Source organism: Andrena cerasifolii, chromosome 16, assembly GCF_050908995.1.
Source record: "Andrena cerasifolii isolate SP2316 chromosome 16, iyAndCera1_principal, whole genome shotgun sequence".
In the NCBI taxonomy this organism is placed as follows: domain Eukaryota; kingdom Metazoa; phylum Arthropoda; class Insecta; order Hymenoptera; family Andrenidae; genus Andrena; species Andrena cerasifolii.
The window spans coordinates 537,083-552,004 of record NC_135133.1 but is presented as its reverse complement, the minus strand read 5'-3'; positions in this window follow the sequence as shown (position 1 = coordinate 552,004).

Below are 14,922 nucleotides of genomic sequence, written 5' to 3'. Positions count from 1 at the left end.
ATCGTAATTTGTAATTAGTTTACTTTTTGCCCAACTCTGATTCTTCTATTGCATTTTCTTACGTTCAATAATTTCAATGTTTCTTCGACTCGTTTTTAGATGTCTGACAAAGGAACTGTTAAAAATGTAGAAGAGGAAGGGACTCCATCTCGAGGACGGAGTCCACCCACCTGGGAGCTGCGGTCCCCACAACGGAGTCCGCGCAAGGAGGGGACTCCGTCCTCGCGACGGAGCCCGCGAAAGGAACAGACACCGTCCTCGCGACGGAGCCCGCGAAAGGAACGGACACCGTCCTCGCGAGGACAGAGTCCGCCGACGCCATCCTCAACCACTCTGTGGATGGAGAGGGCGGTGGAGTACAGGCAGAAGGTATGTAGATAACCATTTCTTACATTTTCATGAAAGTGTGAAAGCGTCTAGTCATTATTGCAGTAATTAACATAAGATTTATGTTTATTGTTCATATTACAGTACAGCCAGCTGAAAAAAACTCTCCGCAAAGAAATTTATGGAGGCGGAAGAGGTGGAAGAGGAGGGCGAGGAGGGAGAGGAGGGAGAGGAGCGAGAGGAGGAAGAGGAGGAAGTCGAGGAAGAGGAGGGAGTGGAGGAAGAGGAGGTAGAGGAGGAAGAGGAGGAAATATAATTAATTATAATTTTTATAATTAATAAATCAAGTTAACAATTACATATTTAGTCGTCATTTTTTTATTCGAAAGCCTTACATCTGTCGGCCATGATTAATTTTCTCGTATTTATTCGTACTTTAGTTGCGAATCATATATTTAGTCGAGAAAGTACGAATAAATACGAGAAAATTATTCATGGCCGATAATTGAATTAACCACGATTAAATTGATTCAATCATAGTGCTTCAAATAAAAATTCTATAACAAAAATATATATTCCTTTTTTCATTTGTAAGAGATGTTATAAGTATAAATGAATAAAACACGAGTATATCTTTTCTAAACATTTCTAAACGATATACTCGTGTTTTATTCATTTATACTTATAACATCCCTTATACATTATAGTACACATGCATCAAATTTTGTATTTATTGAGCCACATTATACTCCGTACATGCCCACTGTAACGTATACGTCACATTTAGAAAATGATATTTCCACTGGCTTTTTTGGGAAAAAGAACAATCAAGTGCATGTATTGGCACCATTTTTCAGTTAACTAAACGCAATAAATAATTGTTTTCCGCCGGGAAAATTGTCTGCGCACTAAAGTAATGTCCATCTCTGGTATTTTGTCATATAATTGAAGCAGTGAGAGCAACAACGGACTCACCCACATTTTTTTTCGAAAGTGAGAACGTATTCCAATAGGCTTTACTAATCATATCGATGGCCTAGTGCACACATAAATAATACAACAATGCAAAAAGTATTTATTTAATTATAAAGTATCATTGAATGATTGATCCTGTGAAAAACGCTAAAAGGGGACATACAATATGTGTGCATTCCATCGATGTACAATAGGAAAAATTTTTGTTTGAAGTAGGTTAGTCCGTTGTTGTTCTAACTGCCTGAATTACTATGACATAAATACGACAGCGATTTCAAGTGATGTATATGTAACGGTAAAAGCGTTAATTTAATAAATGTGTACAATTCCCAGCTGTTCCTACGTCAATGTATGCCTAAAATGAATATAACCTAATCTACAATCGTCCGAAAATGCGTACATTGACTCCATCATGCCTTTATTGTGGCTCGTATATCCAGCTATCGCTTCAGTTTTGCTATGATTCGACGTTAGCAGTCCTCCCAAGTAGGCGCCATCTCGTATCCACTAGCTGAACTAAATTTGTCACGTGACTTGTTCTGTATTATCGCCAATATGGCGGAATTCGTATTTGGGAGTGCAAACACGAGAATACGCTTTTCGTCCTTATATGAGCAGATTTTGAGCTAGGTGAGGTCTCCTTCGAAAGAGGAAGGTTTGGTGCAGTGCGCTGTGGTCATCGTTTGAGTCACAAAACTCTTTTAGTGACCTAAAAATACTTGGATTCATGCGGGTGTATTTTGTCGACTTTTGCACTACTTTGAACACTCAGATTATTAGATATCAACACAATCTCGTCGAGCCATGACCAGAGCGCGCTGTACTGAACCTTCCTCTTTCGAATAAGACCTCGCTGGGCCCAAAATTCGCTCATATAAGGACGAAAAGCGTATTCTACTAAACCCATGTTTCGGGCCAGATTATGTCGGTATATAGCGCACTGCATTACCCGTGTCTACCCCCTTAAAAGTGTGCCCAAATAGGTGACTCGCGACCAATCGTCACAGCGACGGACCGCAACGCCCGAGACCGCCTGCTAGGGATCTTCTTTCGACCGGGCAAAAGTACATTATTACGAACAAAAGAATATAGAGTAGACGCACCGTATATGGCCACGTTAAGGATTTCAGTGACTTTCATCCTAATTATCTTTAAAATTGTACTTAAAATCAGGAACCTATAAGCTTTACCAAATTTTACGCTATCTTTACTATTAATATCTAAGTTTTCATTAACTAGAGAAATCGTTAAGTAATTAATAAAGTTAAAAAATTATAAGAAATACATTTTTCATCGTTTGTGGCCACTTGCACACTAGTTTTGGCCATGTTTGGTACTAGTTTTGGCCACTTTCAATTTTTTTTAGGTTTTAATGCATTTTTAATAAAATCGTTTAACATAAATTTTTTTTTATATATATTTTTAGCAGCTCTGACTTCTTTAGAAATATCTTTTATTTAATTTCAAATCGCGATGCGACTAGCGACCCGAACGCAGCGGCTTTTTGTCGTTTTCGTAAAGCAAGCGACTAGCTGATTTCAAGTCGTTTCGATTTGTGGTTATGGGTTATATTTATTGATGACTGGGTAATTTTCTCACCCGCTCGGGGTTAATTTCTTTTTTAAAACAGAGGATCGAAGTTGAATAAAATCGTTTAAAAAGCATAGTGGCAGAAAATAGAAATTTTCCATTTCTGCCCATGGGGTGGCCACAACTGGATACTCTACAATACAATGAGTATCCAGTTGCGGCCACCCCATGGCCAGAAATGGAAAAGTTATTAAAATACTGTACCATTTCTTGCCACATAATTTGTTCGTAATAGTGAATTGAATTTGATAATTTTATACTTTCAGAATAATTTTGAAACTACATTTAACCTATATCTGCCATAATTTATATGTAAACATACTTTGATTAGTAAATATGGGAATTTTACTTATCGTATATCCTTCACGATTGTTACAAGAACAGCGAACCGTTTACGCACTTCTTAAAAAATATAATGTTTTTTCGTGTAAGCAATAAATGTAACCATATTTCTGGCGGTATACTAAACAAAATATTTACGGTGTGAAATTCTACACATAATTGTGGCTGCAAGCAATTTGAAGCTAAGAAAACCGCGATAATTATGCACATGGCCAAAAACAGTACAGTGGCCACAAACGGTGCGTCTACCCTAGTATTTAGTATTGCGCATAATTACTTACTTTTTTCCATTTTTTATCTCCCGATGCTTCCTGCTTCTTCTCCTTCTGCACAAGTGCATCCTGCAACTGGAAATGATATAATGAATGTATTATTTTATTGAAAATAGTAAGATTCTATGAACATACAGGGTGATTCTCTCGCTGAAGTCCTCAACGACGATGCCGTCAATAATAAGCCGCGCCTCACTAACAAGGAACGTTCGGCAACCCGGAAATTCAAAAAATTATGAAACGTGTTGTGCGAATAGAGATAATTCATCCGTAATGTAACCCTATTTTTCTACTGACCTAATTTTGAACATGTAGGTATATGTTATATTTATCCGCGAATAATATACGCAAACATATTTTTGTGCGTCGAAATCCACGAAACTCAGCGAGGCGGGAGAATCACCCTGTTTAATATTATACAATTTTAATACTTACATTTAACATATCGTCCATTTGTCACTTTAAACCACTTGATTTTTTAAACAAGCTCCGTAACAACTGGAGGTAATTCGAAGACTGACTTTCCTCGGTCAGTCCCTTCGGAAAGTCCCTTCTTCGCCGTAGTTTGCGAAAAGTCCGCAGGGGGCCTAGACTAATTTGTCATATCCGGCGGAACCCATTATGGAAGTTATGTGCCGCATAAGAAACTATACCGCACGCTTAATAATAATGGAATACAACTCCCACATACACAAAATGTTAATGTAATGTTTCTTTTGTACACCGTAAAGGCAAAACATATTAAATAGAAACCAGGGGCAAAAAATTTTGGGGCGCTAAACATTTTCTTGCATGAAGGCGCCAAGCATCCCTCTAACTGAAATCATATATTTAACCAATCTTCCTCAAATTTTGATACGTTATTCCTGCATACTCTAGGGCGGAAATAGGCTGTGTAGCATGTCTCAGAAACGCCTTATTAACATGTAATTTATATGTAAACATGTCATGTGTACGGCTGGTTTGCAGACTACATGACCCGTGTATACGACATTCTACTTCGCGCGCGCATACGCATATTCGGCCCGCGCGATACCTCGCCCGTAGCAGTACCACGATGTTACCACTAGGTGGCGAAGCTTCTCGAGCGTTTTCAGGTTACAAATAGCTGTTGTAAATTAATTCGTACCCCCTGTGGATGTTATTACTTATGTCCCAAGTGCGATCAAATTTGTCAAGATCTACCGCGCCTGCTCGACGTTTGCAAATACTAGCTTTGCTATTCGGCTTCACCCGAAATTTAGATTTTGATTTTATAAAAAAAATCGTTTCTTATTTATTTATTTATTATTTTTTAAATAGCCACGTGCATCTGTATTAGGTAGATATAATGAGCTGGGCGACACATTCCGTGATCCCTAAGTTTAAACACTTTCTGCTTTATATATTAAGATACACCAGGGTTCGGCAGTTAAACACGCTGAGCAACGTGGAATGTAAAACCTGGACTCATAAGAGTGAATGTTACCGGAAGGTTTGCATTCATTTATGATCCAGGAATTGACTAGGTATGTTAAATTACGAGAAGTTAAAATAGGATGCGCAATAACAATTCATCCGAATGTCAGAAAATCATTATATATACCAAGAATGTTATCTTTTTCGAAATATTATGAAGCAAATTAAGCTTTTTTCAAAATACTTAATTCCCTTGAAAGATATTAATTCTAATAAACACGAATCAGTCACGCTAATACCTCGGGCGAAACCAGGACGGGGCATGCTAGTATTTTATATTTTAGTTCATTATACAGGATGTCCGCGGAAACAGTAAACACCTGGATATTTCCTAACGTATTGGAGATATAAAAGAAATTGTTTATATGAAATTGCATGGTTGGAGGGGGAAAATTTACTGGAGCAGACGATTGTTTCTTGGATTATTATTTTACGAGATACGATGACCAATTTTTTTTTAAACGGAACTCTTTTTTTAACAGATCATTTAATAGTGCGTTTCAAGACGAATTCAATAAGGTATAATGTATACACTTTATTTCAGCCGGTCGTGGAGATATTGTGTTTTAAAATTTGCTAACGCCGCAATGTTGTTGCAATGATCTTGCAAAGTTGCGGAAAAGTTGCGACAAAGTTGCGGCGAAGTTGTGGCAAAGTTGCTGCATAGTTGCGGCAAAGCTGCGGCAACTATACAGCAACAATTCTATGTCCGCTCCGTGCAATGTTGTACGGCAACGTCGCAGCAACCATACATCGACATTGCGCTGCAACCATGCAACGACGCAAGGTTACTGCAACCATCCTGCAACTTTGCCGCAACGAAGTGTGCTGTATGGGAAAATGAGTTTACATTATTCTCCAATCTAGTAGCTCGATGTAGGTATGTTCCTACATACGTCGTGTCGGGTAGCATTTTTCACCAGAAAAAAACTGCTTCCTTCTAAATGCATGGTTAAACATGTGCAATGCGCGCTACAGAACACCTTTACAAGGGTCGATTTTGATGGTTCGGTGCGCAACCAGTAGTAATGGGAATGATACCGCTCAAGCAGTATCGATACCTAGCGGTGAAGTATCATGGCATCTCAAGCACGTATGAGTACCGTAGGTATCAGAAGGTATCGATACCTAAAGGATACCTACTCAAAAGGTTCGATGCTTTGTAGGTATCAACATCTTGGCTGGACTTGGTATTCGATACTATTTGAGCACGAAACAAGCATGCTATAGGTATCGAAACAGGAATGAGTACTTGGCAAGAATCGTTTCCCAAATGATACCTACAAAGTCTCGGTCCTTTAAACTAGACTGCGTTCGGGTCCGACGAGATACCGCACGGCATCCAGATTGCAAGCCCCCCTCCCGGCGATGCCTCACCGAGTGTTGCGACTTTCGACCCTCGAAGTGTTTGGAATACCCATTAAGAAGTGAGAAATCTTTCAATTCCGCATTTCGCATCAGATCTTTGCGAAAATGATGTCAATCGATTCCGTATGTTTCGCCGATGAAGTTAACACCAAGAACGACGTAATTCGGAGCATAATGAAGGAAATTACTTGAAAAATTAATTTCCATAATCTACACCTAACTTTGTTAAAAATATTCCGATTTACATGATATTTGGTATAATTTTCATTGGAAAATCATCAGAAATCCATCGGTATCACTTCCATATCGATACGATAAAGAATAAAGAATTTCTTAATACGCTTAAATGAATATATGATCCTCGACTGCGAGGCGCAACGTCCTTTCGCTGCGGTCGGCCGAGGATTCATACCTGTTTCAGAAAAACTGCATTCTTTATTCTTTATTGTATCGGTATGGAAGTGATACCGATTGCAATAAAAAATCACACGCGTTTACTACATATATCGTCAAGCGTCAATACACTCGGCGGAGGCACATTGAAACAAAAGGGGTAGTCCTCTGACTGCGCGCGGGCCTCAAAGGTGTGAGTGAGAAAGACAAGTCTGCCCCATTATCTCGGAAAGTAGACACCACAGAGGAAATCTTTTAGGCAAAAGTGATGCACCTTTTCATAACATATTCAGCCAATCGTGATCAGATTACGAATAATAGGTCAATTTGTTTAAAGAATATATGAAAAAGTAGTCGTTTTTTACTCCTTTTCCTTATAGATTGTTGATCCATTTTGGTGTAAACTTGTCAACGTAAACTACAGACCAAACTATGAAACACGGATACTTAGAATTCTTCAATTTCGGCAGTTTTAATAAAAACTAAATACACTGTATTGCGCTACGCGTAGCGAACGGGAACCTATAGTATAGAGGCCTCGCAGGACAATACTGCCATAAACCGCGACTCTATCGAGAGGCTCTGGCCGATCAGCCTAGCCAGTTTTTCCGAAACAACTGGTTCCATTAGGCCCAACGTGTAATAAATTTATGCATCCTTTACGACAATGTATACCTGAGGTTCCCGTTCGCTACGCGTAGCGAGTAGAGGCAAGGACCTGGAAGAAATTTTAAAGGATGAAAATAATATCCAAGATACTGTAAGTAAAATATCATAGATATGATGAAAAAATTGTTAATGTTTGTTTTTACTTAATTCGTTAATGTTTGATACCTTTTTCATTATAGCTGAACAAATTTGCAAAGTATTGAGGATCCAACACTTATGACTTCACGAAAAGGGTCTTGTCCAGCATCGTGACGAACGACGTGGCCCTGCAGTACAGCCGGCTGGGGCGACAAGCAAAGCAGCCGTTCAATAAATCAAAATGTTGCTGTATCCTACAGAGATGTTGCCAAGTCGCTGAATACACGTTGGCGGCAATTTGTTGCCCGGTCTACACAGACACACGGGGTTAATTTTGATGAAAATCTACCTTAATTTGTAAACTGATTTGAATAAAATTCTGCAATGATTAATTTTCTACTAATTTTTCCCCTATTAAAAAAACTAACCGGCACGTCAGTAATTCAATAAATATTATTTATAAAGTTTTGACACGAGCAGATAAAAAGGTTCGCCTCCCCTGACCTAGGACATGGGACCCTTTAGAAGCGAGTGCTCGACATCCGAGAACCATGGGACCATAAAAGACAAAGCTAGCACTAGCCATTATAAGAACGGGAAAATAGAAAATTCTTCATCGGATCTGCACGAAAGTCACGTCTGAGAATTGTCTCCTTGTACTTTCACAAGGAAATTGATGTCATGAAATGACAAAACCGGACATAATTTTAACTATAATTATTAACGATATTACATGTCCGCCGGTTTCTGGCAATAAATGAATCCAGATCTTCGCGTTTGCATAGCCAAAAATTCCTAAGGGCGACTGGTTAAAACTGCAAAATGTCAACACTGAGAGTCACTCTCGCGGTTGAGTTTGGTTGGCAACAACGACGCTCGCGGTCTCAATACCATAAAAAAATCGTTTAAAAAAAGAGTCCTCGCGTATACGCTTCCCAACGTTCTCGAACATTCTTTTGCATTCTGAAACAATGGCACCCGCGTGCACGTTCGCAAATTTGCCTGTTTTAACCGCCGGATTAGCACTATTCGAATCCCGCTTCAGAGATTTATACCCCGCTGTATGCGTGAGAGCAGGGTGTTAATAATTCTTTAGTTAGACAGACACAAACGAAGATACGGTTTATTAGAATCAAGAAGAAAGACACGCGGTTATATACACGTTGCACTTGGCTTGTTGAACTTCGGCCCGTATGCAGCCGTGCAAACACTCTGCCGCCCGTAAACGTATTGTCGCTGTGTCCGTATACTTACACCCTCGCGTAAAGGCACGGTTAAACACGTGTAATGCGCGTTGCAGAAGACCTTTGCGAGGGTCGATTTCGATGGGTCCACGCGCAATGAAGGATCGCGTGCCGTAAAGAAACGTATGGGCAGGATTTTGGTTGTGCACGGTTTTTCACACGCATTCGCGCGTGTTGCAAATGTTTTTACCCCGCCTTTATAACCTAAACGTTTTTCCGGCACGTTTGTAAAATTGTGTATCGTATTCCCTTACCTTCGTTTCGCGTACACGTTGCTCTTGTCTGTCTGCCATCGACTGATCACGAACGCGATCGCGCGTCGGCGATCAGCTACTTCGCCGGTAACCTAGATCCCCATAATACATATTTAGGGTAGACTGAGGCAAATTGGATCAAAATAAGAGTTCAGTCTGTTGCAATTAACTTTTGGTACCGAAAATCACTGGCGGACGCCATGCAATTTCTGTAAGACACACATTATTCTCAAAAATACACTTTTCAGTCGGCTCGGTCTGATCGCTAACAGCTTTCTGCCGATTCTCCTTCCGGTCGTTAGGTACACCGGGCCCCCCCCTCTCTCTCTCTCTCTCTCCTCACGCGCGACTGAGGCAAACCCGCGAAATTCGTACTGCAAGTCTATACTTCTTAAATCGCGAAAGAAATGAGCATTTCGACTGTTCGTGCTACCTCATTCCTCATTGTGTTGCAAAGCCTACAGTGCTAGCAAAAAAGACAAATTGGGGTCATTCGTTTGACCCGGCAATTCCTCTCAGTGCTACACACAATAAAGGCAGGATCCCACTATTGCAACGGCGCGTCGCGCACGGGATTGATTTACGAGTTTCTCGATTTTTCGAGCAGTGTGAAGCACTTGAAAGGGTCGATTTTTACGACGAGGCGCGCGTCGAAAGCGTTCGTGTGCGCCTTATGCAGAGATTTCAACGTGCTGAAAGGTGTCTCGCAGCCCCAAGAGCAAAAAATCGAATGGCGGAGAAATATGAACACCAATGGATACCTGGCCTTCTCCCGTTTAAAATTATATCAAATGTCATGTAAACCGTGCGTGCGGAGAGAGTCTGGCCGGCGGCGTTCTTTTAATTCGATTCGAAAAACAAGAACGTCTACCTATACCGTCGTTAACCGCCAACTGGCGGGACAATACGATCATAAATCGCGACACTGGCGAAACGCTTTGGCCGATCAGCCTGATTAATTTTTGGGAACCAGATATGGCATTTTCCTCCCCTACTAGCTAATCCCTCTACGTTCGGCAGGCAATAAACCATGCTCCGCTACAGCATAATTAAATTATAATGATGTTCTGAGCACTGACCATGGCGTAAAATTAATCTTATGGATGGCACGATGACCAAAAGAAGATGTTCTTATGTTAAATCGAAGAATGTTTCCCCGGTAACGGGGTTAGAAATGAAAAAACTTTGAACTAGTACCAGGGACAAAAGGGGTAGTCTTCTGCCTGCGCGTGGTCCGGCCCAGGGGGGCCAAGCTTCCCTCTTACGAAAGTTGAAGCAGAGTTTGTAGTGCCTCCTACCAATGAGGTGCGTACTAAACTGTGAATGTGTGAATTGGGACGTATGTGTATGTGTATACGTGTAATGCACCGTTTACTTTAAAACCTGTCCACGGATCGTCGCGCCAGCGACACGTATGCAGCAGATAGAAGGATAAACATTGAAATTGAATATTTCTTCTTTTCTTAGGAAAAGAAAATATATTCAATTTCTTTGTATATCCTTCTATCTGCTGCATACGCGTCACTGACGCGACAATCCATGGTCAGACGGCCTTAGAAAGGGTAAACCAGGGAAAGTGAGGACACTTCCTCGTGTCTGCGCCAAACATTTCTAAATGACGACGGTCGTCATGGTAACATTTCACCAACGTCGAAAGATTGCGTGTCGTGCTCACTGATACACGTAGGTATGTGTGTGTGATATACCTAGCGCCTCCTACCAATGCGGTGCTAACTAAACGGGAAAACTTCAGCCAAACAAAGACGGCTTGGCCCCCCTGGTCCGGCCCGCGTCGTCCCCCCTTCTACAGCTCCCTTATCTCACGAGTATAAACACGCGCGAATTTCAATACAAAATCACGCGTTGACGTATTCTGTGCGAGAGAAGGTGGGCCTTAGGGAGGATGTATTTGCTGTGAAGAGGGGCTCTTTCAGAAAGTGGCCGTTTGGGAGGAATACAAGTCCGATTCGTTAGGGAGCAGATTACATTAGGACTAAGCGACGCCGAAAACGCGCAGAAAAAATACTTACCTGTGGTAGTCTGGTTTGCCAGATGTGTAGCTTGGCTATAGCCCGACTTACCTAGCACCTCGGTGGAAAAACCCGAGAGTATGCCGAAAATCATAAAGTCCTTTTACCTGAGAACGAACGCTGCGCGAACAAGCGATTGCCTAGTCGCAAAGAAACGAAGAAATTTCGCTTCAATAATACCAAATTTCAAACTGTAAGTCGCCTGCGCCCCCAGAACTGTTTAGCTTACACACCCCCGTTTGAAGCCAGATAGAGCGTAAGTCCCCACCGTAAAACCCTCAAAGGTAGAACAGCATGGGCTCATCCGCCCTTGACTATACTTATACCTATTAAAAATCACGTTGTCTGGAACGGTTTGTACATACTAATATGTATAAAGAAATGAAATGGATAGGCGCACGGTGAGGCAAAAGCCCACCAACATTTGGTATTAATTCACCCATACCTTCTATAAGATTCTGTTGGCCTTAATTACATTCAGGATGCGTATTACTGCATAAATTAAAGTAATTAACATTACTTTTACTGTTTTCACATAGAAACAACGTCTTTTTGTACATTCAGCAAGCGTTCGACACGGTGTGGTTAAGTAGGGCTTGTAACTTTACTTCTGCCAAAGTAGACGTTATATTCACGTTGGATCAATGATGCAATGAAAGTTCAAATAAGTATAACGAAGATTTGCAAAGGGCGGGCTTACAGTCGCGATTAACACAGACAGAACAACGAACGATACACTGTATTAGGTATATACATTCTGTCAAAAAAGTACCGGGAATTGGTCAATGAAACACAAAATATGTATTATTCATCCAAATTTATTGTATCGCCTTCAAAGTAGGCCCCTTTCGAAATAATACACTTATGCCAACGAAGAACCCAATCATCAAAACATTTTTTGATCGCATTTTTTGGAATCAACTTCGGTACTCGCCGCGAATTCTCTTTTATGTCATCTATCGACTGAAAACGGGTGCCTCGAAGTGGTAATTTCAGTTTTGGAAAAAGAAAAAAGTCGGCCGGAGCCATATCAGGGGAATATGGTGGCTGCTCGATAAGATTTCTTGAGTTTTTGGCCAGAAATTCGTTCACAATAATAGCCTTGTGAGATGGTGCGCTATCGTGGTGCAAAATCCATGAGTTTTCTTTCCACAAATCTGATATTTTTCGACGAATTTGCTCTCTCAAACGCCGCATAACGCTCAGATAATATTTTTTATTTACTGTCTTACCTTGCGGCAAGAATTCCGAGTGCGCAACACCGCGGTAATCGAAAAAAAACTGTCAACATCACCTTCACTTTTGATCGACTTTGACGTGCTTTTTTCGGTTTCGGCTCAATTGGAAGGCGCCATTCCGAAGCTTGTTGACTGGTTTGCATGTCAAACTCGTAAACCCATGTCTCATCACCAGTTACAATGCGTTTTATGAATGTGGGGTCGGAATTGACTCTTTCTAACATGTCTTCAGCGACTTTAACGCGATTGAGTTTTTGCAGAAAATTCCGGTCTTTCGGCACTAGTCGAGCGGCAACGCGTTTCATGCCCAAACAATCGTTTAAAATGGTACGAATTGATTCGCGAGACACAGACAATTCAGTGGCTATCTCTCTCAGACTTAAACGACGATGTCCAGCCACCATTTCCTTTACTTTAGCGATGTGAAGTTTAGTTGAAGACGTTGATGGCCGACCAGAACGAGGCAAATCTTCCATCACATCTCGACCGCTTTTAAATGCACTGTACCGCTCAAACGCACGTGTTTTTGATAAAGTCGATTCACCGTAAGCCTTATGTAACATTTTCAGCGCTTCGGCACCCGAAATTCCATTTGCAATGCAATATTTCAGACAGATTCTTTGTTCGATATTTTTATCCATTGTAAAAATCGCAAAACACACTTGAGATGAACTGACACAATGGCGCACTGTAAACAAACTAACTGACAGGTGACGCTCAAACTCCGCGTGAGTATAGAGGACAGTTGTGCGAACATAGCGACAAAAAGAAATTCAACAATCCCTTTAAGCGAGCTTTTTAAATAATCGATTCCCGGTACTTTTTTGACAGAATGTAATTAACAATTACTTCTGCGATATAGTCCACAGTGTATTTGGACGCGACACGAGGTGTGATATTCCGTGGACAGTTTAAACTTTTGCCTACAAAAAAAAAACGGGTTCTCAGCACACTGTGCGCCGCACGGGAAGACGCCTAGACCTGACCCGTGATTTTTCCAATATTAGCGGGCTCACGCCGGCGACGACCCTCGCGGTTTCCTGTCTCTGCTTATTGTCACCCCCCTGTGACTGAGGTCGTTGCCAACACGTGCAACGCAGAGTTGCGTAAAAGATGGTCGGTCACTGCGAGGTGAAAGTTTTAAGACTCAACCCCTGAAACACAAACTCCCCTTAATTTCACGTGTTCAACGTCATATCTGATTTCGAACAGAATCTCAGACATCGAGTTAAAAAAGTGATGAATTTGGCGCGGCATTAGGCACTCTAAAGGCCGCCATAAACGCTCCTTCTTGTCCGTTCGATTTATGAACTTGCATAAAGTCAAAAGTTATAATGCAGCACGGAGCGCGTGTGCCAATTGTCTGGCATGAACGCAATCACCGCGAGGTTGATTTATCTGGGTTCCGATTTGCCGCAAATCAAAATTAACGTGAAGTCTGGGCCACCGGCAGACAGATTTAAAATTATTGACAATTACACGTGTCAGCAAATTTGCTGAGAGGATTTATCTAATCGTACAAAGAAAATCAATACATTTGGCAAATTAAATCTACAAATTATTTGGATAAAAATAAAAAAAGCTGTTTATAAAATCTTAATAAATAAATTGAAGGAATTAGATCAGGATACGAATAAAGATGCAGTAGTAATTCGACTCTTTTCAGTAACGGCACTCTGTTCTCTGACCACTACTGTACCCGAGATCATTGCTTCTTTTTATTAACGTTTTTTTCTGGGTTTAAAAAAGGGACAAAAACACTACAGTGATGCCTCGTATACCTACACTTTTATTCATCTTTTGGTTGTTTAAAATCATGAAGGATGATTTAAGATCTTTACAACTTTCAGAATTATAAGCGTTGTTAACCGAACATATCCTTGTTCACTTGTCCCAAGGCTAGCGGTTTTTCCATTGGGCAGAGAAAAGAGAACCAAACGATTCTTTAATCCTTACGAGTGTCGCTATCGCCCCTTACTACGACCAGAAATTTCGAAAAAATCTACAAAATGGCAGTCGGTTAAAGATAAAATACGTTTTCTCCCACAGTTTTTGTAACTTTGAGGTGCTCCCAAAAAATCGATGTTTAGAAAATATTGACCTGATTTTGATAGTGGAAATAGCGACACTCGTAAGGATTAAAAAAACGTTTGGTACAATATTTTCTGCTTTTCTGTTTTAAAGAGCTTTTCTGGCAAATGTTCAGAGGTACCTATATCCGTCGGCAGGATGAGGGTTGTGCCGCAAAGTGGGGGGTGGCGAGGATTCCTTGCAGCCTACAGGTACTATTACCCGGCCGAAAGAAGATCCCCAAGAGGCGGGCTCGGGCGATACAGTCCGTCGCTATGACGATTGGTCGAATCATCTATTTGGGCACACTTTTAATGACGCGGCACACGTATTTTGGTTATTGGCTGAAGTAGGCACATACATTGTCGCACCGCGCGACAAAGAGAGCGAACAAAACCCATCGAGATCGAGTGGAATAGAGCGATCTGACCGACAAGCGTCAAAGCAATAGCGTAGGCATCTCAGACGGTTAACCATTAATATATAATAACATAAAAATTTCCTTATTTTTCAAACAATCTGTGCGACATTGCGTTTGGGTTTATTTTAATCAGAAAAATCTAACCAAACCAATGATAATACTTTCCTGAATATATTGTGAAAAATAAGGAAAT